We start from the raw sequence: 27439 nt of genomic DNA, 5'->3' as shown, positions 1-27439 counted from the left end.
CAATTGGCTTTGCAGAGTCCGTGAGAGCCAGCGCCAGTACAACACTGCAGCCATCTTGTACAAGGCGGAAAAAGTAGAGAAAGCCAATCTGCAGAGACAGAAAGAAGAGAGAGGGAGGAGGGGGCGGAGGAGGAACAAAAGGAGCAGGAAGAAGGAGGAGGAGAAAGCAAGAATGCAAAGGAAGGCAAAGATGAGAGACTTGTCCAACTTCCTGGTTCCAGTTCCTCCTGCAGCCTAACGGCATTTCTGCATTTTGTATGGATGGACCCATAACCTTATCATAAATTCTGCCCTTTTCTTGTTTGAGCTGTTCAAATTTGCAAGCAGAACTGTGGTTACACAAATGCACTTACCCCTGTGGTGGGCCATTTCCAGTTAGCCTCTTTCTGAGTCTCTCGGAAGTCATTTCCTTTTCCCAGATTTTTTTCTTTTGAGGTCCAATGACATTTTTTTTTCTTGACTACTTTTTTGAACATCAGGTTCAGGGTATTTTCTAGGAATCCATAATTTGAATAATATCTGGGTAATTCTTGACATCTTGTAAGTTTGGAAAATACTGCGGTGGGAGATCTTTAGGTCTCCGGACTGCTGAGACAAACCTCGGTGTCCACTGGCTTTCCGAAGGGCTCGCCAGGTTTTCTCTTTCTCTCGTGCCCTACGTCCATCAGCATCAGCTCAGGTCTACCTTCAAGATATATTCAGGATCCAACTCCTTCTCACCATCCCCATTGCTCTCCCTGTTCTAAAGACACTCTCTTCCCTCCCTGCATTACCGAAGTCATTTCCTGGTGGCTCCCCTTCTGCCACTCTTGCTTTCCTACACAACAGCCAAAGTCATCCTTAAAAAAAAGTCAGATGAGACTTTAAAAAGTTTCTCTTCTGTCCAAAACTCTCTGTTACAGGCTGAATTATGTCCCCCTCCAATCCAATTCATATGTTGCAGTCCTAAGCCCCAGTATCCCAAAATGTAACTGTATTTGGAGATAGAGTCTTCAAAGAGGTAATTAAGTTAAAATGAGGTCATTAGCTTGGGGCCTAATACAATATGATTGTGCTTATAAGAAGAGGAAAATTGAACACAGACACGTACAAAGGGAAGATCACGTGACATTGCAGGGGGAAGGCAGCATCTAGAAGCCAAGGCAAGAGGCCTCAGGAGAAACCAGCCCTTCTGTCACCTTGATCTTGGACTTCCAGCCTCCAGAGTGGTGAGAATTCTGGTGTGTGAACCCCCAAGTCAGTGTTCGTTATGACAGCCCTAGCGAACTAGAACACCCACCGAGGAGAAGCCAAAGCTCTTACTCAAACCTACCAAGCCCTAAATGATAAACTTGCCAGACTTGGTGTCCACTGCTTGGAAACTCATTGTTTCAGCAAATCGGAAGGCTGAGGAATTGCCATTGTTCCATGGAAACTGGATTAACAGAGTTAGCGATGCAATAGGAAAAATCCAGCATTGGAAAGAATATTAGCTATCAATTAATATTTACCTGATTTAATAAATTAAAATGTCATCTCACAAAGTTTAGCCACCTCTGCCTCCTTCCCTTTGTGACTGCTCTGCCCTTTAGTGGAGATCATGGAAACAATTGTGGAGCTCTTTGTAGACTGGGCAGGACCACACAAATCCCCCAAGTCATTAGAACAGGGTATTGAAGGTGGGTTAACGGCTGAGATAAATCAACACATGCAATTACTTGGTGGTTTATGGCTCATTTCAACTGAAGGACCATAAATCTCTAGCCCGGTTGCACTGTTTCCATTGAGATGTCAAAAGTGCTGAAAGGAGGTTGAGAAAGCTGGTTGGCGTCTGTCTGGGGCAGGCAGTGGATATTCCATCCGGAAAATTAGCTGTTTCCTATAATTGGCGCTGTAGCTCCCCACGAAGAGAGGGCAGCCAGACTGAAATGATCTGTGTTTGGGAGGAGGCAGGGAAGGAAAGGAGTGATGGTTTGGGCCAAGAGCATACGCGAAGATGCAGTGGGTGCTGGTGGTGCCGTCCAGACCCTGCTTACCTGCTGTCTCCGTCTCTCAGGCTGCCGTAACAAAGTCCCACAGACCGGGTGGCTTAGACAACAGAAATGTGTTTTCTCACAGCTCTGGAGGATGGAAATCCAAGATAAAGGCATCAGCAGGCTTGGTTTCTCCCCAGGCCTCTCTCCTTGACTTGCAGGTTGTCATCTACGAATTGTCATCACACGTGGTCTCTTTCCTCTCTGCATGTGCACCCCTGCTATGTCCTAATTTCCTCTTCTTCTTCTTCTTCTTTTTTTTTTTTGAGATAGGGTCTGGCTCTGTCGCCCCGGCTAGAGTGCAGTGGAGTCATCAAAGCTCAGTGCAACCTCAAACTCCTGGGCTCTAGCTCAAGTGATCCTCTGGCCTTGCCTCCCAGAGTGCTAGGATTATAAGCGTGAGACACTGTGCCTGGCCTAATTTCCTCTTCTTATGAGGACATCAGTAAGGTTGGATTAGAGGCAACCCTAATGGCCTTATTTTAACTTAATTACTTCTTGAAGGGCCCTATTTCCAACTAGAGTCACATTCTGAGGTCCTGGGAGTTAGGACTTCAACATGGAAATTTTCGGCCGGCCAAAGTGGCTCACACCTGTAATCCTAGCACTCTGGGAGGCCAAGGTGGGAGGATAGCTTCAGGTCAGGAGTTCAAGACCAGCCTGAGCAAGAGCGAGACCCCATTTCTACAAAAAATAGAAAAAATTGACCAGGGGTGGTCATGTGCGCCTATAGTCCCAGCTACCTGGGAGGCTGAGGCAGGAGGATTGCTTGAGCCCAGGAGTTTGAGGTTGCTGTGAGCTAGGCTGATGCCACGGCACTCTAGCCCGGGCAACAGAGCAGGACTCTGTCTCAAAAAAAAAAAATGTGAATTTTTGCGGCACGCAATTCAGCCTGTAGAGCCGCCTGCTGCATCCCTCCCCCAGCTGCTGGGAGTGTTGGCTGCTAGTGACTCACAACTACCCACTTCTCCAGAGAATTATTCTTGGCCAACCAGAGTGGCCTTACATGAGAGGTTACCCACCCCCAGCATCCTGCAACCAGTGCTGACACTGTCACATAAAGGCTGGTCCTCTTGCCCCAAGGTGAGACCAACACTGTGGTGCTATTCATGCCCATGGGCTCTCTGAGGGATCACGCTAAGCTAGATTCTAGATGAAAACCACATCTTCGCACACATCACTAATTGATCGTGGCACTCTTTCCCAGTGGGCACAGATGTAGTCTCAGATTTCTTCTCAACACAGTGCTCTAGGACATTGCTACTCAAAATACAGTCCCAGGACTGGCAGCAGCCGCATTACCTGGGAGCTTGTAAGAAATGCAGAATCCAGATCCTACCCTGAACTCAGCGAATCAGAGCCTGCATTCCCAGGTGATTCACTTCCACGAGGAAGTCTAAGAAGTGCTGGCCGGGGCAGCCGCTACCAAAGTCATTCTATGGGATGAAATGTGCGTCCTCTGTATTTCAGTTCTTGGTCCTATCCTTTTCCGTGTATTTTCCGTGCTTACCTGTGTATTGAACGAGGACACAGGTAGCAGGCTGATCTGATTTGCTAACAGTAAGAATCCCAGAGGGGTGGCTGAGACACTGGATTGCAGAATCAGGGTACAAATGCACTGAGAGGATGGAGCAACGGACTGACTCTAACAATTGGGCTAAATAAAGTTTGATCAAGACAAATATGAGAGAGAGAGAGAGGAGGGGCATTGCTCCCTGCATTCTGATGAGCACCACGTTGACTTCATAGGCTACTAGGGAGGGACATGGAAAAACTCAAACATCTCCAGAGGCGGATCCCAGGACAATGAGGGCAGCCACAGCTATCCTACTGTGAGTGTCTAACTTACAGCTGTTCTTCCTTTCCTGTCGCAACACATGATGGCAGCGGTGGGGGAGAAGGGTGGAAGAGTGAGGTATCCGAATGCTTGAGAAGCCCCCAGAGGACCAAAAAGTCTCCAGGGGAAGATTGCACACTTTCCCTGCCCCCCCTGCACAGGGAGCACTGAATAACTTCTATGAAACATTTAACAGCCATCCTGTGAAAGAGGAACTCAAATTTCTTGAAGGAAGATCAGAGAACAGACCTGAGACAGGTGGATTAAAGTTCCAGAAAAGCAAAAAGTCATACAGGCTGTGTACACACACACGTGTACTCTCTGACCACAATGCAATAGAATTAAAAATTTATAACAAAAGTTGAGTCCAAAAAATTGTTAACTTGGAAGTTTTTATAAAAGCTTTCTAAATGATTCTTGGTTTTAAGAGAAAAAAAAAAACACAAATCACAAACTATTTAGAAATAAACCACAATTACAGAGCTACATGTCAGAATCTAGATGTGGTCAAAGCAGTACTCAGCAACGTGTATGCCCACAGGTGCACTGACAGCAAAACTGACATTAGGTGAATTAAGTTTTCAACCTAAGAAGTTAGCAAAATAAATCCAGAGGAAGTATAAGCAGAAATTACGAAAGATACAAGCAAAAATAAATAAAATGAAAACAAAATCCAATAATAAATGTTATCAATCAAACCAAATGCTAGTTCATTGAAGGAAAAACAACAAAATAGATATTATTTATTTATTTTTTTGAGACAGAGTCTAACTCTGTTGCCTGGGTTAGAGTGCCATGGTGTCAGCCTAGCTCACAGCAACCTCAAACTCCTGGGCTCAAGCGATCCTCCTGTCTCAGCCTCTCGAGTAGCTGGGACTATAAGCACACGCCACCATGCCCGGCTAATTTTTTCTATTTTTAGTTGTTTGGCTAATTTCTTTCTATTTATAGTAGAGACGGGGTCTCGCTCTTGCTCAGGCTGGTCTCGAACTCTTGAGCTCAAACAATCCACCCACCTCGGCCTCCCAGAGTCCTAAGATTACAGGTGTGAGCCACCGCGCCCAGCCCCAAAGAGATATTTTTGAAAAGGACAATCAGGCAGAGTGTGGTAGCTCATGCCTGTAATCCTAGCACTCTGGGAGGCCAAGGTGGGAGGATAGCTTGAGGTCAAGAGTTCAAGACCAGCCTGAGCAAGAGCGAGACCCCGTCTCTACTAAAAATAGAAAAATTAGCTGGGCCTGGTGGCATGTGCCTGTAGTTCCAGCTACTCGGGAGACTGAGGCAGGGGGATCACTTGAGCCCAGGAGTTTGAGGTTGCAGTGAGCTATGATGACACCACTGCACTCTAGCCCTTGTGACAGAGAAACAGAGGAAGACCTTGTCAAGAAAAGAAAGAAAGAAAGCAACAGAAAGAAAGAAAAAGATCATCAAAGAAAAAAAGATGTGAAAACAAAAATAACGTTTGTAATAAGAAAGACCAAGAACAGATATCTGAAGATTTTTAAAAATACTAGGCATTTCAACTCAACATCCTCCAAAAAAAAAGAAAAAAAATACTAGGCACAATTTTGTAGCAATAAATTTAAAAATTTAGACAAAAAGTTATGATTTACTCGTGAATGAAATGCAAATATCCAACAAATATATGAAAAGATGAAAATATTAAAGGAAAGCAGGTTTAGTCTCATTATAAGGACTAACTTCCTAACACATTGGAATGGTACACGAATGGCATGAACTCTGTCACTAGGAAGGGACATGACAGCCTCAGATGCTGGCTGAGAGGGGAACCAATTGTCAGGAGGAGGGGGCTGGTGCTCCTGGGGGATCAGAACAGAGATTCTCTGTTTCTATGATTTCCACGATCCACCTCCCTTAGCTATTTGTTGTTTCCACCAGTGGCCCTTGTTATGGGCAGCAGAGTTGCTCTAACGATCTCTTTGAGGCCAGCAAGCAGGGGAGAGGTGGCTGTGAGCTCAGCCTGTTTTCCTGGCAGGGAGGAGGCCAGGTGGCCAGAGCAGAGGTCCCCACCACTCCTCACTCCTCGCCACCACCAGCCTCCCTGGTCTCCTGGACACATATGGCGATGCTTCTGATCTGACTGGGTTAAGGTCAGGGCCCAGTGACTGGGCTCTGGGGCAGGGCTGCAGTCCTAGAGAACCATGAAGAACAGGAAGTGACTAGTCCACAGACTGGACCAAGGGGGCCATGACTCACTGGTTGTGTGGGGGCAGGGATCACGCCCCTGCCATGCCAAATACACAACTGTAGGTCAGATAGAAGTGCACTGGAGTTGAGCAATGGCATGACAGGGGGTTGGGCTGCATTGGAGACCCCCGTCCCTGGGATAAGCAGGGGAAGCAGGAGCTGATCTGAGCAAGGAGAAGGAGCTGCTGTGATGTGCAAGAAGCCCGCAAAGTTCCCAGCTTTGGCATTCTGCTCAGGCCTTGCCCCTCCCCTCTGCTGTATTCTGCCCACACACCCACGTTGGCCCAGATTGGGAAACCTCATAGCCTTGCTCAGTCATGGTCAGGTTAGTCAAGGCCAGTAAACCAAGAGGGTGATGCATCATTGCCGCACTGGCATGCCTCCTTCTGGACCGGGCTGGGACTGGCCAGCCAAGTCCCAGGGTGAGTCACTCTTCGTTGGAGGACACTGCCTTCCCCTGATGGAGAGTGTGAAGTGCTGCTTTGTCCTCCTAGAGTTCCAGAGCATCCCAGAAAAGGAAAGACGGGGGAGCAGAGAAAAGAGAACATTTTTTTAAAAACAAGAATGTCAAGACCCCAAACATAACCAAGGTGCCTCCTTCTGGTGTTACTCACACCTGTGATTCACAGAGTCGTACCTTGAATGTCTCTGGGCTTGGAGGCAACGTCACTGACCCCAGCCACATCTCATCCATCCCTTGCAGACATGAGTGTGTTCATCTCCCCACTGACCTCTTTGTTTCCAATCCCCTGCCCCCACCTCTAGGGTCCCCAGCTGCCTGCCCATACACACCGAGCCCCTGTGTAAAGCTTCTAGGTGCTCCCATTGACTTCAAAGTAAAGCTAATATTCCACCCTGTCTTAGCTCAGACATCTGCAAAAGTAGGCTCAGGTATGGGTAGTTTCTTTGGAAGTGATTCCAGGAAGTGGAGAAGTGAGACAGGGCAGGAAGGAAAGCCAACGAAGTGTAGATTATCACTGTGGGCAGCAGGCTCATCCTGCTGGGGACTCTCTGATGAGCTGTGTAGGAGACAAGTCAGAATTATCTATTGAGAGATGGGGAAACTGAGGCAGTTACCCACTGATTCCTACACTCATTGGTTGAGGATTGTCTTTGGGGTGCTAGAGCCCCAGATTGTCCAGACTACTGTAGACAGGCTGAGCAAGCTTCCGTGGTGCTGGAGAAAATCCTGAGGTTTTTGAAGTGGGACTGTCACATGTCCTGGAACTGTCCCCCATGCTGCAGATGAAGGTACCACAATGTCAGCAATGTTCTGGCTCCTAGCCTTCTTGCTTCACTGCCCATCATCAAGATCTCCTCATGATTGCAAGGTCAACACTGCAGCTCCAGCCCTCTCATCTGGGTCCCAAGCAGGGGGAAAGGTAAAAGAATACCTTGCAGCTGACAATTCCCTTTTTGAGGAGCTTTTCCCAACAACTTCTGCTTACATTCCATTGGCCAGAACCCAGTCACATGACCAGACTTAGTCATAGGCATGTGATGGTTTTATTTCTTGTGCAGCTGAGATTCAGTGGTTCTATAACTAAGGAACGAGGGGAATCGGGCGTAGGGCTGGGCATGCAGCCATCTCTACCGTGCTGCAATCCCTTTGTGAGAACACAAGTATCCTGTCCTCTTCAGCATCACTCTCAGTACCAAAGACGGGAAGAAGAAGGAGGGAATCCTGCCCACAGGAACGAGGTCGGGAGGCCTCTGTGACGTTCTCACCATTTGCAGAAACAGTAGCATGGGCAGTGAGAGGACAGGTGGGAATTCCCTTCTCTTGGACATCTAGAGGATTCCCTCCACATAAGGGGAAACTTCTCTGCTGTACTTTACAACACAAGTCATTTTCATGCTCAAATACTTATTCCTGGGACCCTTTTTTTTTTTTTTTTTGAGACAGAGTCTCACTGTGTTGCCTGGGCTAGAGTGCCATGGCGTCAGCCTAGCTCACAGCAACCTCCTGGGCTCAAGTGATCCTCCTGCCTCAGCCTCCCGAGTAGCTGGGACTACACGCACGCGGCACCATGCCTGGCTAATTTTTTCTATGTATTTTTAGTTGTCTGATTAATTTCTTTCTATGTGTAGTAGAGACGGGGTCTTGCTCTTGCTCAGGCTGGTTTCGAACTCCTGAGCTCAAACAATCCGCCCGCCTCGGCCTCCCAGAGTGCTAGGATTACAGGTGTGAGCCACCGCTCCCGGCCCTGGATCATTTTCAGTTTAGCACTTTTAACATACTTACCAACCTCAGTCAGGTGATGCCTTTGTTCCTCTTTCTTCTGGAAGCCTGGGGCTGTGTCCTCTTTGGGACTCCTTCCCCTGGTGTGGCCCATGACGGATGGTGTGGCCACTGGACCCTGGTGACCAGCTTTGCTCCTGTGGGGTGGCTTTGAGACTCTGAGAAAGAGACACCCCCTCTCAATTGCACCATGAGTTTTGCCTGTATCATTTTCACCTCTTCAACTCACAGGAATCCTAATCGTCAAGAAGCCATGTCTTATGCATTTGGGCACTCCACACCCCTGAAGGCCTATGGAAGGCAGGAGCTCAAGATCTGCTTGTTCTTGCTTGGTTGCCTGTGACCTGTCACTGTGTGAGTGGCTAACGTAAATTATCTCCAAAGAGGGCAGCTGCCACTGTTTCCTTCTCTCCCTGTATGTGAATGCTGCAACTTACTTCAAGAGGCATAGCCTAATTCCCCTTTCTCTGAATTGAGGCTGGCCTTGTGACTGAAAAGTGGAAGGGACATCTTGGGACTTCAGGACTCAGTCTTGACAAGACTTGCAGGTCTCATCTGGCTACCTTGCAATGTTTACTCTTGAGATACTCCTCAGACCCCAGCCACCATGCTCTGTGGACTCCCAAGCCACCTGGAAGGCCATGTGTAGGCTCTCCAGTTGATTGCCCCGGCTGAGTTCTCAGCAGACAATTAGCATCACTTGCCAGCCATATACATGCACCATCTTGAATTCGGATCCAATCAAGTCTTCAGATAACCATAGCCCTAACTAACATCTGACCACAGCCACATGAGAGAGCCCAAGTGAAAACTGCTGAGCTGAGCTCAGTCAATTCATGGAATTATAAGACACAAAAATCAATTATTTAGCCATGAAGTGTTAGGGCCATTTGTAATGCAGAAATAGAGAAGCACAAGAGTGACTAAGCCAGGAAGAGAACCCTGAGGTTGTCTCAATCACCTAGGAATCCTGCTGGTGAGAAAGCACTGCCCCATTTACCTATCTGCCACACTCCTGCTCCAGGTGAGCTAAGGGCTGAGGCAGGTGACAGGTGGCATCCTTCTACCACTGTGGTTCCATTCATCCAGGTGTAAGCAGAAAGCAGTATTTAACTATTGAGAGAGCAAAGACCCAACAAATATTTGCATGAAAGGATTTTTGTTCACCCTGTGCAAACGATCGGGCAGATTTTGTTGGTTGGTTGGTTCTCTTTGTTGTTATTGCTCTGGAGAAAATGTGGGAGAAAAAAAAAGAAATAGTCTTCTTAGAAGATGTATGGGATTTTTTATTTGTTTATTTTTCCTTATTTTTCAGGGGCTGACAATGCCCTATTTCCAGGAGAACGGCAATGGAGTGATTGTCAGGAGCTACTCAAAAGTCAGCTGATCATATCCGTAGATGCCCCAGAAGTGATGTCAGCTTGGCAGTGGAGATATATTTGACTCGAGTCATTAATGAATGCCTCAGCTCAGGAAGTATGCATCGCTGGGCTATATGTGGTTTACCGTACGGCAAGTGCAACCAAGAACACACCAAAACACAGACAGATGCAGAAAAGGGTGTGGGTAAGTGGACATGGAGAGCTGGAGAAAGGGGGGGCATGAATATACATATAGGGATATATAGATTTATAGTTAGAGTGACATATATAATAAGATGAATATAGACATCAGTATGTGCATTTAGAGACAGATATATGGAAAATGTAAAGAGGTTTTCTATATATATGAGAGGTTATTTACCTATATGTGGGAAATATAGGTATTTCTATGGTAGGCTGATGTTTTCATTGGTGAGACAAGGTTGAGATAAAATGTTGAGAGGGGGCTGGGCGAGGTGGTTCACGCCTGTAATCCTAGAACTCTGGGAGGCTTCTCTGGAGGAGGGAGGATCCCTTGAGCTCAGGAGTTCGAGACCAGCCTGAGCAAGAGTGAGATGCCATCTCTACTAAAAGTAGAAAAAATTAGCTAGGGCATGGTGGTGCACACCTGTAGTCCCAGCTACTTGGGAGGCTGAGGTAGGAGGATTGCTTGAGCCCAGGAATTTGAGGTTGCAGTGAGCTATGATGACCCCACTGTACTCTAGCCAGGGTGACAGAGCAAGACTCTGTCTCAAAAAAAAAAAAAAAGAACGTTAAGAAGGATGGTAATTGTAAAAGTGTTTCTGAAAGTTTCTTTACTATTATTCTCTTTTCAATAAAAATTATGGTTATGGAAACTGCCAAGCAACCTGGAAATATTCTTAGTGCTGAGTTTGAAAACTGGTATACAGAAGAGCATGTGTACTGTGTGATTATGTACAAGAATATGTTCAAATGACAAAAACTGGAATGAAATATGTGAAATATGCGAAGATTGTGTTAGAGGAGTGGGTTGGGTGATTACTTTTATTTAAATTTTTGTTGTCGTTTTTGCATTGTTTTCAATAAGCACAATTAAAAGGTGAAAGGTGGGTAGAAAAGAGAGAGGCTATTAAGCAGCAAAATTTTAAAACCTGGCTTGCCCAAGCAGGGGCAGTGGCTTGCCTTGATGCTGGTCTTTGGTTGTCTCAAGACCCAGGAGACACTAAGTTTGGCCTCTAAGTTCCCCAGAGCAACTTTCAGCATTGTGACGGGTAGATGCTGACGTGGAGGTTTTCCCAGTCTTTCTACAGGAAACCATGCCAGAAATTCAACACGAGAAAAGACTGACTCATTTATGCTCTTGCTTCCTCATTTAAGGAGGCCTGACACAGCCCCACATTTAGGCTGCCCAAGGCCAACAGACCTTGGCCCTTTACAGGCCTCTGCTGGAACTCTTCCACATCTACATGCCCAGAACAGCCCCAGGACCACCCATCCTCATGTAGCTCTGTGATACGGTCAAAGGTAGCTTAAGCCCTGCCAAGGTCCAGGAATCAGGGCGAGGGGGCCAATAATCTAGAGGTAGCCCCAGAGATAGAGCTATGAATGGAAGCCAAGGCTGAGAAACAGTGGGAGAAAAACTACTGGGATGTGCCAGGCTTCAGAGACCCTGGGGTCCACTTAACTGTAGAGACAGAAGCTTATTGCCTGAGAACGTTCTTAGAGAGCTGTTACTCTACCTGCTGAGTAGCACCATCGCCTGTCTCCAAGGTCCCTCCTGGCCCACCAAATCTGCTAGAAGGCCTCCACACCACTTGGACTTGGTTGACTACTAAAGTGACTGTCACTGTTTTTGTACATCCTGTCCCCATCCCAATTTGTCCTACCTACCACCAGGCAACAATCTTGCTAAAATTTAAATTATATCACTTCCCTGCTTGAAAACCTTCAAGGCCTCCCAGGGCCTGTTGAATAGTCAAATTTCTTTTCCTAGTCCATTGGCATCTGACACTAACCAACTTTCCAGCTTGTTGACTTCAGTCAAATCAATCTAGTCAGCACCTCCACAAAGGTCGCCCACTGGCACCTCCCTGCCTCTGTGACTGTGACCACAGGCCCCGCCACCTTCCAAAGCTGACCCAGCTTGTGTCCTATAACAAAATCCTTAGTATAAATGAGCTGAAAAATGATCAAATGACTAGTTATTTTTTTTTGCAGAAGTAGGAGATACGATGGGAAAATTTTCCAACTGGTTTTCTGAAAACACTTCCCTGGGAGGTATCAGCAGGTGTGGATGCAATCTGTGTCCTCCCTAGGAGAGTGTAGTGTACACAAGCACATCTAGTTTGAAAAATCCTGTGTTTAAAATAAAAGACAAAAAACAAAACAAAACAAAACCCAAAAACTCTAGCATTTAGCCCATCAGTTCCCAAATGTGTTTGATTACAGAACTCTGATTTCCTGCCACACCTATTAGCATCCCTTGGAAGAAACATTTTGTAGGTCATGAATGGGAAATGTTACTTTAAGTAGTTCTTTTTTTTTTTTCATTTCAGCATATTATGGGGGTACAGATGTTTAGGTTACGTATGTTGCCCTTGCCCCCCCCAAGTCCGAGTTTCAAATATGTCCATCCTTCAGGTGGTGCGCATTGCACTCTTTGTGTATGCAAGTACCCGTCCCCTCCTCCCCCGTCCCTCCTGCCCAACATCCAATAGATGTTATTCTTATATGTGCATTTATGTGTTGATCATCAGTTTGATGGTGAGTACATGTGGTGCTTGTTAAGTAGTTCTTTTTTTCACTCTGGTCTGCCCACAAATTTTTTAAAATTTCAATCATCTTTGTCCCATACATCCATAAATATAGCATTTGGAGAAAGTCTTAGAAGATCAGTTGTCTCCCAATATTTCTTCTCTCCTTTTTCCAGATAATACTTTTTTTTTTTTTGAGACAGAGTCTCACTGTGTTGCCCGGGCTAGAGTGCCGTGGCATCATCCTAGCTCACAGCAACCTCAAACTCCTGGGCTCAAGCGATCCTTCTGCCTCAGCCTCCCGAGTAGCTGGGACTACAGGCATGTGCCACCATGCCCGGCTAATTTTTTCTATGTATTTTTAGTTGTCCGATTAATTTCTTTGTATTTTCAGTAGAGACGGGGTCTTGCTCTTGCTCAGGCTGGTTTCGAACTCCTGAGCTCAAACAATCCGCCCGCCTTGGCCTCCCAGAGAGCTAGGATTACAGGCGTGAGCCACTGCGCCCGGCCCCAGATAATACTTTTTTTTAGCTAGGCACATGGCTGCTAAAAAGAATAAAATTGGCTTTGTCCAGCCTCCTCTGCAGCTACATGTGGCCATGTGACTAAATGCCAGCCAAGGGATGTGAGAGAAGTGAAGGGTTTAGGTTCTGGGCTGTGCCCATACAAGAGCGGTCTGTCCTTCCTCTCTGTCCTTCCCCTTCCACCTGCACACTGGCTAGAATGCAGAGGGATGGGGAGCCATATTGAATCCCGCAGTTGAAAGCATTACCCTTGACAGGACAGAGCAAGAAGGTAGAGGGAGCTTGAGCTTCTGGCAACATCACAGAATTGAGATGTTCTATCAGCTTGGACCTTTATATTATATAAGAGGAAAAATGATTTCTATCCTGTTTAAGCCAATATTATTCTTGGCCTCTGTCATATGCAGCTGAACCTATACTCTCACAAGTGCAGTCAGCATTTATTGTCTCGTCTGACCAGAACATACCCCTGTCATTTGGGAAATGCTTCCTCACTCTCTGATAATGTAGTTCTTGGCAGTTTCCAGGACTCCATTTCCCTGTCCATCGTGATGGTTCCAGGGAAGGATACACCCTCTGTGTTGGACAAGTAGAACTGTCCCTGGAATGTTTCTACTATACCTGGAGCTGGCAGGGAAGAGCCTTTTTCCTTTTTGGCCATGAGACTGTAAGAACATGAATGAAGCTTCCCAAGGATCTAATTCCAGCCTCCTTGTGGAGACTGATGGCTTGAGAAACAGAGGCTACACAGAAGAGTAACTTAGGTTGGACTCCCCAGACCCAGACCCTGAAGTGAGGATTCATGTGCAAGAGGTTATTAAGGAAGGGCTTCTGGGAATGGGGGAAGCAGGCCAGAGAAAAGGAGGAGATGGCATGTAGGGTTATCCTGCCTCCAGGCAAGAGAGCTGGGCTTTCCTTCTTCCATACTCTCACCCTGGGGAATATAAAATCCCAGTGCTTACAAACAGGTACAGAAACTCCAGGCAGTGCTCTCCTGAAAGTCACAGGTGTGGGAAGGCACTGGGAAGGCCCCAAGAGTGGAGCACACAAAGCCAGTGAGAGGATATCAATGCAGGGGCCTCCATGCTCCTTGCCCTGGGGTCTGGCTTTGGTGGCTCACACTGCAGGGGCTTCACTGTGTATCCTGGCCCAGTGTGGCTGGCTGGGGCTCCAGGGTGTTGTCAGCGCTACAGGAGGGCAGGGCTGGAGCCAGAGCCTGGCAGAGGTCTGGCACCAAGGACTGCGCTGGGGAGGCCGCCTGGGGTCTGGATGGAGAGCAGGAACACAGGGCCCAGGCAAGCAGGTGCCAGCTCAGAGGCCGGAGACAGGGGAGCCCAAGGCCAGTCTGAGGCTTGGGGTGGTGGGGATTGATGCAACAAAGTGGGGGAGACTGGAAAAGGGCCTTCTCTATCTCTCCCTCACTCTCGGACTGTCCCCTTGAAGGAGATCAGAATATATCACCCTGAAACACGCCACATTGGCACAAGATTTATTTTGAGCTGAAGGCAATTATGAAATAGCAGATAGGAGGAACTCTCCGCCCTTCATATTTCTGCCCAAAAACAGAACATAAATTTTCATTTGTAAAGATGTTTCCTTGTCCCTCCCAGGAAGAGGAGAGTGACTCCTACTCATTGTTGTCACTGGAGGTGGCAGCAAGATGAGTCTGCATAAACAGACCTTACTAAATAACCCCCTGTCTATCATTGGCTCCCCTCTTAGATTTACTTTCCTACAATTTACAGCCCCTAGAAGCCAAAGCCCCTTTTCCTTTGTCTAATCACTTCTTCACATTTTATCACCCTTTGTTAAAGTGATATAGAAGCTCTCAGGCCTAACTACTGACTTAGGTTTTTACTTATTTTCTGTGAAGTCCCTATGTACATGCAAAATCATCTTTTCTCCTGTTACTTCATCTTTTCACAGTTTGATTTGCAGGCCCCAGCTACAGAAACTAAGAGGGCAGAGGGAAAGTTTTTCCTCCCCTACACCCTCAACTCCACCCTCTGCTCTTTCTCCTTCTACGACTATTTTCTTGCAGGCCTGTGGCTGTGTGTTCCTTGTGCCATGACTGTCACTTATTCCTTTGTGTGGGCACTTCTGCCAGCAACTCTCCTCAAAGTACAACCCTTGCCCCCTGCCCAACTCTCAGCTTCCCCTTGGCCTGCCCATCCTGGCACCAGCTTTCATAGTGGATCCCTGGTAATGCCCCCTCTTGGACTAGCTCTGTGCGCCCATCTCCGGCCAGCTTGCTGTGAATGGCTGGCACCTGCAACCTGAGCACAGGAGCCTCGGTGACTGCCTGGAGAGCTAGACGTGTTTGGGAGTTTTAGGCTCCCTCTTCGCGATGGGGAGTAACATGTGCGAGTACGGCAACCCCGTCCTTTTGCCTGGAGGTCCCTAATTTATATGTCAGTCACTCCATCCCCTCACAGGTTTCTTCTAAGAGCGCTCTTAAAAAGCACTTGCACCTGAAACTTTGATTCAGGGACAGCCTGATCCATGCCCCAAAGGTTCATCAAGATGCTCATTTTGCAAATGGAACTCACTGAACACTGAATGACTGAGTGATATAACGTATATAGTGCACAGCAATGGTGACATCGTGATGTGTCCCTAGCAGCCACGCCCCCTTTTATCACCTGCAACCAATTTTTCTTGGTTAAATCTTGACTTTCCCATTCTTAGCCAAGCAGTATGGGGGGATCGACCCCCACCCATGCTCCCACAGGGACCCTGATGGGTTTAAGGCATGGCGGCAACTCCTGTGGTCATCATGGCCGGGAAAACCAAACAGATCCAGCACAGGAGGCATCTGTGTGCGAGTCCAGGAAGAAAGAGCCTCCCGGGGAATGAGGCCGTGAATGAGGAAGGATGTAGTCCATAACCGCTGGTGCTGTCCGGCCTGCCTGGGAAGGGAGGCAACATCCGGAGACAGTGCTGGGACAGGAAGAAAGAGAAACTGGGCTTGGTCACATCATCTGAGCCCTGAGAAGAGGGCTATTCTGATACAGAAGTCCCCAAATTCCCTTTTACTTATTTAGCCAATTTGAGTTTCCCCCCACTCCAATTTGTACCCTTAAGAGTCCTGAATGATTAATGATTCATTGGCTCCCTTTAGAAGTAGACCTATTTTGAGATTATCATTATTATTTATTTATTTATTTTGGAGACAAAAGTCTCACTCTGTTGCCCCGGCTAGAGTGCTGTGGCGTCAGCCTAGCTCACAGCAACCTCAAACTCCTGGGCTCAAGCGATCCCTCTGCCTCAGCCTCCTGAGTAGCTGGGACTACAGGCATGCACCACCATGCCTGGCTAATTTTTTTCTATTTTTAGTAGAGATGGGGTCTCGCTCTTGCTCAGGCTGTTTTGAGGTTATTTTAAGGAGTTCTTTAAGACATCCTGAATGCTCCATTTATTGTATAAGGGTGAATCAAAAAGAATCTTTTCCCCTAGGGGGAAGGAGGAGAGGGAATTAGTGCTTAGTGAGTATAAAGTTTCAGTTTTGCAAGATGAAAAAGTTATAAAGATCTGTTTCACAACAATGTGAATATACTTACCACTATGGAACTATACACTTAAAAATGGCTAAGATGGTAAATTGAATGTTACGTGTTCTTTACCATAATAAAAAATCATGCAGAAGGCAGGTGTATACATTTATCTAAGTGCATCGAGCTGTATAGTTAAGATGGATACCTTCTATGGTAATAGATTGTATCCTGGTAAAGTTGATTTAAAGTTATAAATTAAAAGTGAAAAGAATCTTTTTCCTACGGGGGTCCAACCTCATGACATCCTGTGAGATCATGTTTTGCAATTGCACGCAACCACTTCTCTGGACAGGGAGTGTCCTAAGGGACACTGTGGTCTGGTTGTTACTGGACCCCAGATGCAGTGACGTGAGAGTCAACCATTAAATATTGTTGTATGGATGGACTCACCAGTGTGTAGACACTGGTTATGTAACAGGCATCTGTATATATTCTCTGTGTGTATTCTGTCTATATCTATTCTCTGATTGTTATTCTTTAAAGTCATTCATTCATTCTTTCACTCATTATTTACTGAGCAGCAGCTGGCTGACAGGCACTATCCTAGGTGTTGAGGATACACAGTGACCAAAACAGACAAAAATCTGTGCCCTTGTGGATTACATTCTAGTAGGGGAACTACTCATAAATAAGATAGCTAAAATAGATACTATGATAGATGGTGGTAAGTATTAAGGAGAAAAAGAAATCAGGATCCGGGATACAGAACATGGGAGATGGGGTTTAGCCTCACTGAGAAGGTGACATTTGAGTAAAGACTTCATGAATGAACCACAGATGTCACCCTCACTGCTCTGTGGAAGTACAACCTGGGCAGAGCACTAAGGAAATTGACCTAGGAGAAAAGGGAGGATGCGGACACGTCAGTTACACACAGCCAGGCCAGGTTCATGGCTTCATGTGTGTGTCCTGTGCAGTCACACAGGGACCCACAGTTAGAAGGCCCCCATGTTTGGTTTAGTGCTCTGCTGTTGCCACCTTGACTGACCTTCTTCCTTTCTTTTCTTTCTTTCTTTCTTTCTTTCTTTCTTTCTTTCTTTCTTTCTTTCTTTCTTTCTTTCTTTCTCTTTCTTTCTTTTCTTCCTTTCTTTCTTTTTTCTTTCTCTCTCTCTCTTTCCCCTCTTTCTTTCCTTCCTTCCTTTCTTTCTTTCTTTTGTCTTTATTTTGATAGGGTCTCACTCTGTTGCCCAGGCTGGAGTGCAGTGACAACATCATAGCTCACTGCAGCCTCCACCTCCTGGGCTTAAGTGATCAGCCTCCCGAGAAGCTGGGACTACAGGCATGCCACCACACCCAGCTTATAATGCCATTTAATATCAAAGGAGATAAGTATTTCCTCAAGATTCTCCTTTGAAATTTTTTCTGGCTATTATCATATCTTTAATTTCTAGATAGATTTCAGAATCACTTTGTGAGGTCACCCCACCCCTCCTATGTGATTTCGATTAGAAAGGAATTGCATTTGCAGATGAATTTATATTTCTTTACAATATTGAGACTTACTAGTTTAATAAAATAATCTTTTTAATATCTCAGTAAGGTTTTATGATTTTCTTCAAATGTATTAACTTCCTACTAATTTGATCTCCAAGGATTATGTTTTATAGTTAGTGTAAATGAGACTCTTATTATATTTCTTAAATGTTATTCTAGTATAGTAGAAGTGTTTTCAATTTTTATGTTCTTTGCAACCTTCTATCCTATTAAATTCTCTTGGCTGGGCATGGTGGCTCACGCCTGTAATCCTAGCACTTTGGGAAGCAGAGGCGGTGAGAGGATCATTTGAGCCCAGGAGTTCAAGACCAGCCTTGGCAACATAGCAAGACCCCATCTCTACAAAAAATAGAGACACCTGTAGTCCCAGCTACTCAGGAGGCTGAGGCAGGAGGATCACTTGAACCCAGGAGTTTGTGGTTGCTGTGAGCTATGATGATGCCACTGCACTCTACCAACTGTGACAGAGTGAGACTCTGTCTCAAAAAAAAAAAAAAATTCTCTTATTAGGACCAATAGCTTTTTAAAAAAATTCTATTGTTTTTTGTAGGTTGCAATCAACTTATTTACAAATTATGATTAGTCTCTCATTCTTTCTTTCATTTTATTTTATTATTATTATTATCTTTTTTTTTACCAATTTTGTACTTTTCATTTCTGCTGTGAGAGTGAAACTTACTGTGTTAACTGATGCACTTTTCATTTCCAGTATTTTCAGTGACCCCATGACTGTTTCTCTGGCAGAAGCTAGGGTGTTCTCTGTCTACTGGCTTAGGGAAGGAATGACACAGCAGAATGTAGGAAAAGGAAGTCAAGTTCTTGGAATTTGTAGTGTCTAAAGCCCTTATCAGACTTGGAACTGCAGATGAGGAAGTGATGGAGCTTCTATGGTAGGTTACTCAATGTAATGATCCTGCTGTCCATCAGCTGCTACTGTCCATGATGAGTTAAGTGCAGATTTGAAAACAAATATGTAGAAGCTTTTATAGCAATTTGCTGTTGCTACAATATCCAAGGGCTTGATTGGCAGACTCATCTCATTGAGGCATGTACAGGCCAAAAATATTAATCCATGACCATTGGAAGTAAAACAAAGTTGGTCTTTCTTCTTACATGTTTTGATATGTATTTCTTTAGACTAACTAAAAGTGTCTAGATTCAGAGAAAGAAGACAGTTAGAGGCAAACAGGTAGGTTCGAAACTGCCATTATGTCCCTGCATCCTGTCCTCCACCCCAGAAGCCCGAGCATTGCCATAAATGGGCGGTGGGGGATGAAAGGGGCGAGTTGCCAGTAGGAGAACCAGATATCCTCGACAGACCAGGAAACTGGAATCCGAAGGGCCCCTTGTTCTACGTAGAGTCTGGGTGCAATTGCAAGATCCTATCATTTCTTTGGGCAGTGACAAGGCTGTGCGCACAGCTGGGCAGCCGGGTCTGGACAGCCCACACAGTTCCCATGCGCCCCAGCACGGGGCTGGAGCAGCAGAACGACTTGACGTATGTCCAGAAGGAGCCCAAAGGCAATGAAGAATTGAACACTCCCACCAAATGGGCACAAAGGCCACCTAAAGCTCCTAGGTGCCCAAATGGGATGCAGAAGGAGCTGAGAGACACAGACCCGAAGAATATTCATAGCTGAAAACAAGGAATAAAACAGCGGCTACCTGTACGCACCAATACCCGGGGTCTAGACAAGACAAAGTGTATCTTAGCAAACGCCAGTGGGGGCAGACGCTTCTCCTCCCTGGAGGCCTTGGCACTAAGTGACACCCTCTCTCCCCAGATGAGATGGCAAAGCTGTCAGGAAGGGGAACGCTCTCATGATGACCAAGAGTAAATTTCCATCACCTAGGAAAATGGTGACTCATGATTGAAATTCAAAGGAATTTTTTAAAAAGCAGAAAAAATTTGGAAAGCCTCATTTCTCATAAACCTGAGTCTGCGGACTGAGAAGCTTGCTTACTTCGGCTTTGTTTAATCAAAATGACAAATGTTAATAAGCACTTTTACCTTGTTTCTAATTTTAATAGAAATGCATCTGGTATTTTTATTATTAGAATGGCATTTGGTATTAATTCTTCATGTTCTTGATGATGTTAAAGTCCATCTATTTCAAGTTAGCTAGAGAGTTTTAGTATGTCTTTTTATTAAATCAGGAATAGATGTCGAATTTTATCTAATGCCTTTTGGCATATATCAAGAGAGTCATAAGATTTTTCACCTTCAAGCTGTTAAGGTAATGAAGTACACAACAGATTTCCTTAAAATACCTTTGACTTTGCAATTTGTTTTATTACATGGCTAGATTTTATCACCTTATAATTTCTTTACAATCTTAAAATCAATATTTATAGGTGAGTTTGGCATGTACATTTTTTTTAAACATTCCTTTGGAAGAGCTTTGATATGGGGGTTATAGCCAGCTTGTTAAACGAACAGTGATGCCTCTAAACTTGTCTCATGCTCTAGATTCTAAAATGTAAAACTACCTACAGTTTTTCTCCGAGGTTTACTAGAAAATTTCCACAGTATTTTCTAACTGGGTCTGAAAATTTGGGGGCGTAAGACCTCTGATGACTCTTTTCCTATCCTCCAGAGTTAGTTGGTCTATTTATATTTTCCATTTCTTCTTGAGTAAATTTCATTAATTTACATTTTTTAAAATGTATTATTATTATTATTATTATTTAATTTAGAGATAGGGTCTCACCATGTTGCCCAGGCTGGTCTTGAAACTCCTAGCCTCAAATGATCCTCCCACTTAGGCCTCCCAAAGTGCTGGGATTACAGGCATGAGCCACTGTGCCCAGCCTAATTTACATTTTCTTATTTTAAAAAAGTCCATTTCAAGTCAGGCACAGTGGCACACACCTGTAGTCCCAGGTACTTGGGAGGCTGAGGCAGGATTATGGCTCAAGCACAGGAGTTTGAGTCTAGCCTGGACAACAGACTGAGACCCTAAAAAAAAGTCCATTTTACTTTGATTTTTAAACTCTCACATAAAGTTATACCTAATATTCTGTTACCTGAGTGTCTATCCCGAATCCTGGAGTTTCATCTGAAAGCAGTATTCTTGGACTCCAGATATCCATTGCCCTCTCCAAAGTCCTCTCTGATCTCACCACAAATATGAATCTTTTGTACATTTCCCCTGTCAGTAGCAACTCTCCTCTAATTCTCCTCCTCCATTTTCTTTTGTGCTCCTGAATCTTCTCATGAGCCAAGTGCTTCTTCTCATTTTTACCCAAAGGAGCCTGTTTTTGTCCAGTGTCAGGAGTTGTGATAGGAGTTTCCTGTTCTAACCTTCTAGTCCCAGACAACGAAAAAAAGCCATATTTTCTCTGGGCTTATTTACTAGATTTATTTATTTTGTTTTGTCTTGTTTTTTTTTTCTTTTTTTTTTTTGGAGACAGAGTCTTATTGTGTTGCCGGGCTAGAGTGCTGTGGCGTCAGCCTAGCTCACAGCAACCTCAAACTCCTGAGCTCAAGCGATCCTCCTGCCTCAGCCTCCCAAGTAGCTGGGACTACAGGCATGCGCCACCATGCCCGGATAATTTTTTCTATATATTTTTAGTTGTTCAGCTAATTTCTTTCTATTTTTTAGTAGAGACGGGGTCTTACTCTTGCTCAGGCTGGACTCAAACTCCTGAGTTCAAACGATCCTCCCGCCTCAGCCTCCTAGAGTGCTAGGATTACAGGCATGAGCCACTGCGCCCAGCCTGGTTTTTTGTTTATAAAATATACATATATATTTTTTATTTCAGCATATTATTAGGGTACAGATGATTAGGTTACATATGATGCCCTCCCCCCCGAGTTTATATAATATTTTGAGATATGGTCTTGCTCTGTTGCTCAGGCTGAAGTGCAGTGGCATCATCATAACTCACTGTAACCTCAAACTCCTGGGCTCAAGTGATCCTCCTGCCTCAGCGTCCTGAGTAGCTGGGACTACAGGTGTCTCTATTTTTTGTAGAGATGGGGTCTTGCTAGTTTCCCAGGCTGGTCTTGAACTCCTGGGCTCACGTGATCCTCCCACTGTCTCAGCTTCCCAAAGTGCTAGGATGATAGGCATGAGCCACCATGCCCAGCCCTATTTACCAGATGTAGAGGATGAGCAGAGGATGAGCAGAAAGTGAAGAGAAGGGCTGGAGCCCCAGCTGGGGTAAGAGACAGGCGGCCAACTCTTTCCCACGGCACAGAGGACTCTCCAAGGTCTCACCTGCCTGCATCCTCTCCGCAAGCCCCTCCTGCTACAACCTCCCAGCCATAAAGAAGCTGGGCAGCTCTCAGATCACACCTGTGGTGTCACCTCTCGCCATGCTGCCAGTGCGGCTCCATCTGTCCAGGATGCCCATGTCATGTTTCTTGACTCGGGCAGTATATCCTTGAGTTTCCACTTTTATCATAATTTAAGCTATACATTTATATTCTGTGTACCTTTCTATATATATATTTCACAACGAAAAGGGTTTTAAAAGTATTTGTATATATTTTTATATACGCATTTTCCTGGAAGCACACAATGACAGACTGTTAATAAGGGGTTTTTAATATTTTGCTTAATACAATTCTACACTTAAAGAGGTTAAATTACTATTTTTCAAAATCTGGAAAATGACACAGGTAGCAGGAAAACCCAGGGCTGATTCCAATGAACAGATATCCTCACAGCCTTGGCTGTGTCCAGAGAGGTTTGAACAGGCAGCTGTCTCCTTCCTGAACACAGACAAGCTCGCCTTCTAGCCTCTCTCCAGTGTCAACTGCTCACAGGGTTTTGAACCTCAGGACCTAATCATTGCCAGGTCTGGCTTTGTATCCTCCAGGAGCTTTCTAAGGATCTCAAAGAGTGAGAGGACATTCTTTTTTTTTTTTTTTAAAGGTCTTTAAACACAGTTAGTTCTAACACAATTTCCATTAAAAAAGAAAAAAAAAAACATTTTCCGTGGGAGACAGAGGTTTGAAGAGTGAAGTAGTGCCCATGTCTCCTAACTCGGCTAGGTCAGCAGAAATGTGGGCAAAGGCTGAGGAACCAGATTTTATCACTGCAGAGCGGTCATCGGTGATAGGAGATCCACACAGCAGGTGGAATGACACGGTTAATGACCCCAAGCCCATCTGAGTGTGGGTGGTGGGAACTCGATATACAACATTTTAAAGGGATCACTTTGGCTGCTGTGCTGATAAGTGAATATTTTATGCTGATAAGAGAATATATTGAGATAAGAAAAAAATATTACAGCCACAAAATAAAAACTGATTGCTATAAAACGTAAAAGAGAGTCCTTGGACATTAAAACCATGACAGCGAAAAACAGTAACATAAGGGTAGGAATTAAGTATAACAGAGGAGTTGGAAGTTGGAATAAAAAAACTGAGGAAATCTCCCATAAAGGAGATCAAAGAGACAAAATATGAAAAAAAGGACCAAAATATGAAAAATAGAAAAGAGAAGGACCAACATCCAAAGAATCAATCCCAGAAATAGGAAACAGAGTGAAAGAGGTTATCAAAGAAAGAAATTAATTTCAGAAAATTCACTAACACTAAAGGACATGAGTTTCCAGGCTGACAGGGCTCAGAGCACCTGGCACAATGGATAATAGGTGCTGGATAAAAGCAGGCAATGGCGAGACGTGTCATTGTGAAATTTCACAATGCCAAATACAATGCTACAAGCACTCAGAGAGAAAAATAGCAAAGGAAGAACCAAGAATCAGAGTGGTACCAGCCAGCTCCACAGACGCGTGGCAAGCTGGGAGGCCCTGCAGCCACACCCTCCGCTCCTCCAAGGGACAATGAGCAGGTTGGACAGGGGAGCACACTCCTTTGTGGAGAGGGTTCTTCAAGATGAAATGGATCGGATACCAGGAGACATATACAGATGGGGTCAGTTCGGGCTTAACTAGTGATACATGCACAGAAAATCATGCAACCAAACAAACAAGATTGTTAACTCCGGAGAAAACTGAAAGTTGTGCCAGAAGCGAAAAGTAGTCATACTAAACGTCCTGGTTCAGTTGTGAATAGGGTTTATATCCTTAGTAATATCAGCATTAATATTGATCCATCCAAAATGACACAATTATATGGACAAACTGGAGGGATTGGAATTGTGTGTCTGTGGGGAAGGATGTCTTAAATTGCCAGTTTCCACTAGATATTGTCAATTGATAAGGCCCAATACTGAAAAGTCGCTAAGTGGTAATTTCACGTGGAGAAGTCAAAGTCAACACTGAAAGGTTCTGCTGAAAGAAGTGAAGGTGGTTGTCTCTTGGGGACAGAGGGAGGAGGGACTGCAGAGGACTACTGATTTTCATGATAAACCTTGTGGAACTTTTTTAAAAAATATGTGCATTGATAATTTTGAGAAAAATAAAACAAAATTTAAAAACAAAACTACCCAACCAGGTGTGGTGGCTCACGCATGTAATCCTAGCTCTCTGGGAGGCCAAGGCGGGAGGATTGCTTGAGGTCAGGAATTCAAGACCAGCCTGAGCAAGAGTGAGACCCCGTTTCTACTAAATATAGAAAAAATTACACCGTGGAGTCTTGATTGGTAAAAATAAAAGAAAAAAATACAAAAGATTAGCTGGGCAACTAAAAATAGAAATAAAAATTGGCCGGGTGCAGTGGCAAGCGCCTGTAGTCCCAGCTACTCGGGAGGCTGAGGCAGGAGGATCGCTTGAGCCCAGGAGTCTGAGGTTGCTGTGAGCTAGGCTGATGCCACAGCACTCTAGCCCGGGGAACAGAGCGTGACTCTGTCTCAAAAACAAACAAAAAAACTACTCTAGTTTTTTATTCCTTAGCTGGTCACAACCTAATCCCATGTCTCTTAGTCAAACTTAATCCCCAACTATCCCCCGGCCCAGCCTGTGGGCCCCAGACCATAGCACCCATTACCAGCTTTGGGCCGGCCAAAGTCCCCCTGCCCACCTGCCTATGTCTCGGTGAAACCATCTCCTAGTCTGCTCAGCCTCATTTCCTCTAGAACGTGCTTACTAAGCAACAACTTTCTAAATTATAGTCATCCCTCCGTATCTGCAGTGGATTGGTGCCAGGATGCCCTTGGATACCAAAATAAGCAGATAATCAAGTCCCTTATATAAAATGGAATAGTATTTGCATCTAACCTAGGCACATCCTCTCATATACTGTATGTATATATGTATTTATTTTTGGGCTGGAGTTCCACTCTGTTGCCCTGGCTAGAGTGCCATGGTGTCATCCTAGCTCACAGCAACCTCAAATTCCTGTGCTCAAGCAATCCTCCTGCCTCAGCCTCCCAAGTATCTGGGACTACAGGCATGAGCCACCACAACTGGCTAATTTTTCTATTTTTAGTAGAGATGGGGTCTCACTCTTGCTCAGGCTGGTCCTGAACTCCTGAGCTCAAGCGATCCTCCCACCTCAGCCTCCTAGAGTGCTAGGATTACAGGCGTGAGCCACCGTGCCTGGCCCATCTCATATATTTTAAATCATCTCTAGATTACTTATAAGACCTAATATAATGTATATACTATTTTTTATTGTTGTAGGGTTTTTTTTCCAAATATTTTCAATCCGAGTTTGAACCCACAGATGTGGAACATGTGGATACTGATGGCTGACTGCACTCATTTGTATCTGTTCAAATATAGATCTCTTTCTACCTAAATGTGTTGCAAACTTCTGGAGGATGGACATGGTGGACAGTTCTTTCTTTTTTTCAAGGCAGAATGCCACATGCAGCACCTCTTTTGGATGTCTCTGGAATCTTGGAAGCTTCTCTTACAAATGGACCTTGAGAGCTCATTTGGAGTTTCTAGCAGGGGAACACTGCTACTCATATACCCTTGACCAAGAACCATCCTCCTCTATTGGAGAAGGTCGTCCTCTTTAACTGAGTGCACAGCTTTGGGAGGGATGTACACAGAGCAGTGAGGGAGGAAGGGGACACCCACCTAGCCAACCACATAAGCCAAATCAACCCGGGTGATCAATGGGGTGACACGTTGCAGCCAGATCGCCCCCACATCCATCCTTTTTTAAAAAATTATTTTTATTTTTATTTTTTTGGTGTGGATCTCAGGCTGATAAGATCCATTCTTTTAGATGCCTAGCCAAAGCTACGTCCATAGTCAGTGCTCTAAAAATATTCCATGGATAAACTTAAAGGTTTGATTTAGGGTGAACTGATATGCAAAATTTTTGTTTTGTTTTTGATATGCAAATTTAAACCAAAGTCTGGAGATAAAAACCAAGGTTAGATTAAAGCTGTGACTGATAATAGTTAAGACGCGTGGAGGACCTAATTGTATCAAGACGGAGCCTTCAAAGCTCTGTGATCTAATTTTCTGGATAATGTTTAAGTGAAGTTGTTTTAATAAAGAGATATTGTACCCCCAAAGTACTCTCAAGTTTTAAGTTTCGGTGACCCGGGGCTTGGTATGTAAACAAACGTAGGTCTGCCCTGCCCACACCCTGTGTGCCTTTACAGACTTTGTCCTGCTTCCTGTGTTTTCCTAGACTACAAAGTCCTTACCTCCGTACACTGAGAAATTCACTTTTTACTGCTGGTCTGATAAGACTGGAGGAGGGAGGCTTCATTGCCCTTCGCTGGAGGTGGGGAGATGGAGACACTGGGGAGAGCAACACAATGGAAGATCATCCTGAGTCAATGATCAAAATGAGTGGGAGTCCTTGATCCTGGGCCAGCATCACACCATGGCTCTTTTGGTCTCACTGTGCTTTCACTCTCCATTAAATGGGGAAAATATTTCGCATTTTCTGACTGCCCAGTTCAACATAGGCATATCAACAAATGTGATACACCACATTAACAAAATAAAAACAAAAACTACATGACTGTGTCCACAGATGCAGAAAAAGCATTTGACAAAATTTGACACCCTTTCATGATAACCAACTCTCAACAAGTTAGGTATAGAAAGAATGTACCTCAACACAATGAAGGCCATATATGACAAGCTCACAGCCAACATACCTTAGGGTGGAAAGTCAAAGCTTTCCCTGTAAGATAAGGAAAAGGATAAGGATGCCCATTCTCGCAGCTTGTTACTGACATAGTACTGGAAGTCCTGGCTAGGGCAATTAGGCAAGAAAAAGAAATGAAAGGCATGCAAATCAGAAAGGAAGAAGTAAACCTGTGTCTATTTGCAGGTGGCATGATCTTATATATAGAAAACCCTAAAGACTCCACCAAAACACTGTTAGAACTAAATGAATTCAGTAAAGTTGCAGGATACAAAAATCAACATACAAAGACCAGTAGTGTTTTTATATGCTAACAATGAACTATCTGGAAAAAAATATCAAGAAAATGATTCCATTTATAATAGCGACAAAAAAATAAAATACTTAGGAATAAATCTGACATCCCCAAGAAGGAAAAAGTTGGAGTTCTCAAGTCCCATCGGTAAGCTTTTAATTCTTTTTTTTTTTTTTTTTTTTTTTTTGAGACAGAGTCTC

The sequence above is a fragment of the Propithecus coquereli genome, unplaced genomic scaffold, assembly GCF_000956105.1.
Source record: "Propithecus coquereli isolate 6110/MARCELLA unplaced genomic scaffold, Pcoq_1.0 Scaffold139, whole genome shotgun sequence".
In the NCBI taxonomy this organism is placed as follows: Eukaryota; Metazoa; Chordata; class Mammalia; order Primates; family Indriidae; genus Propithecus; species Propithecus coquereli.
This window is presented reverse-complemented; position numbering follows the sequence as displayed.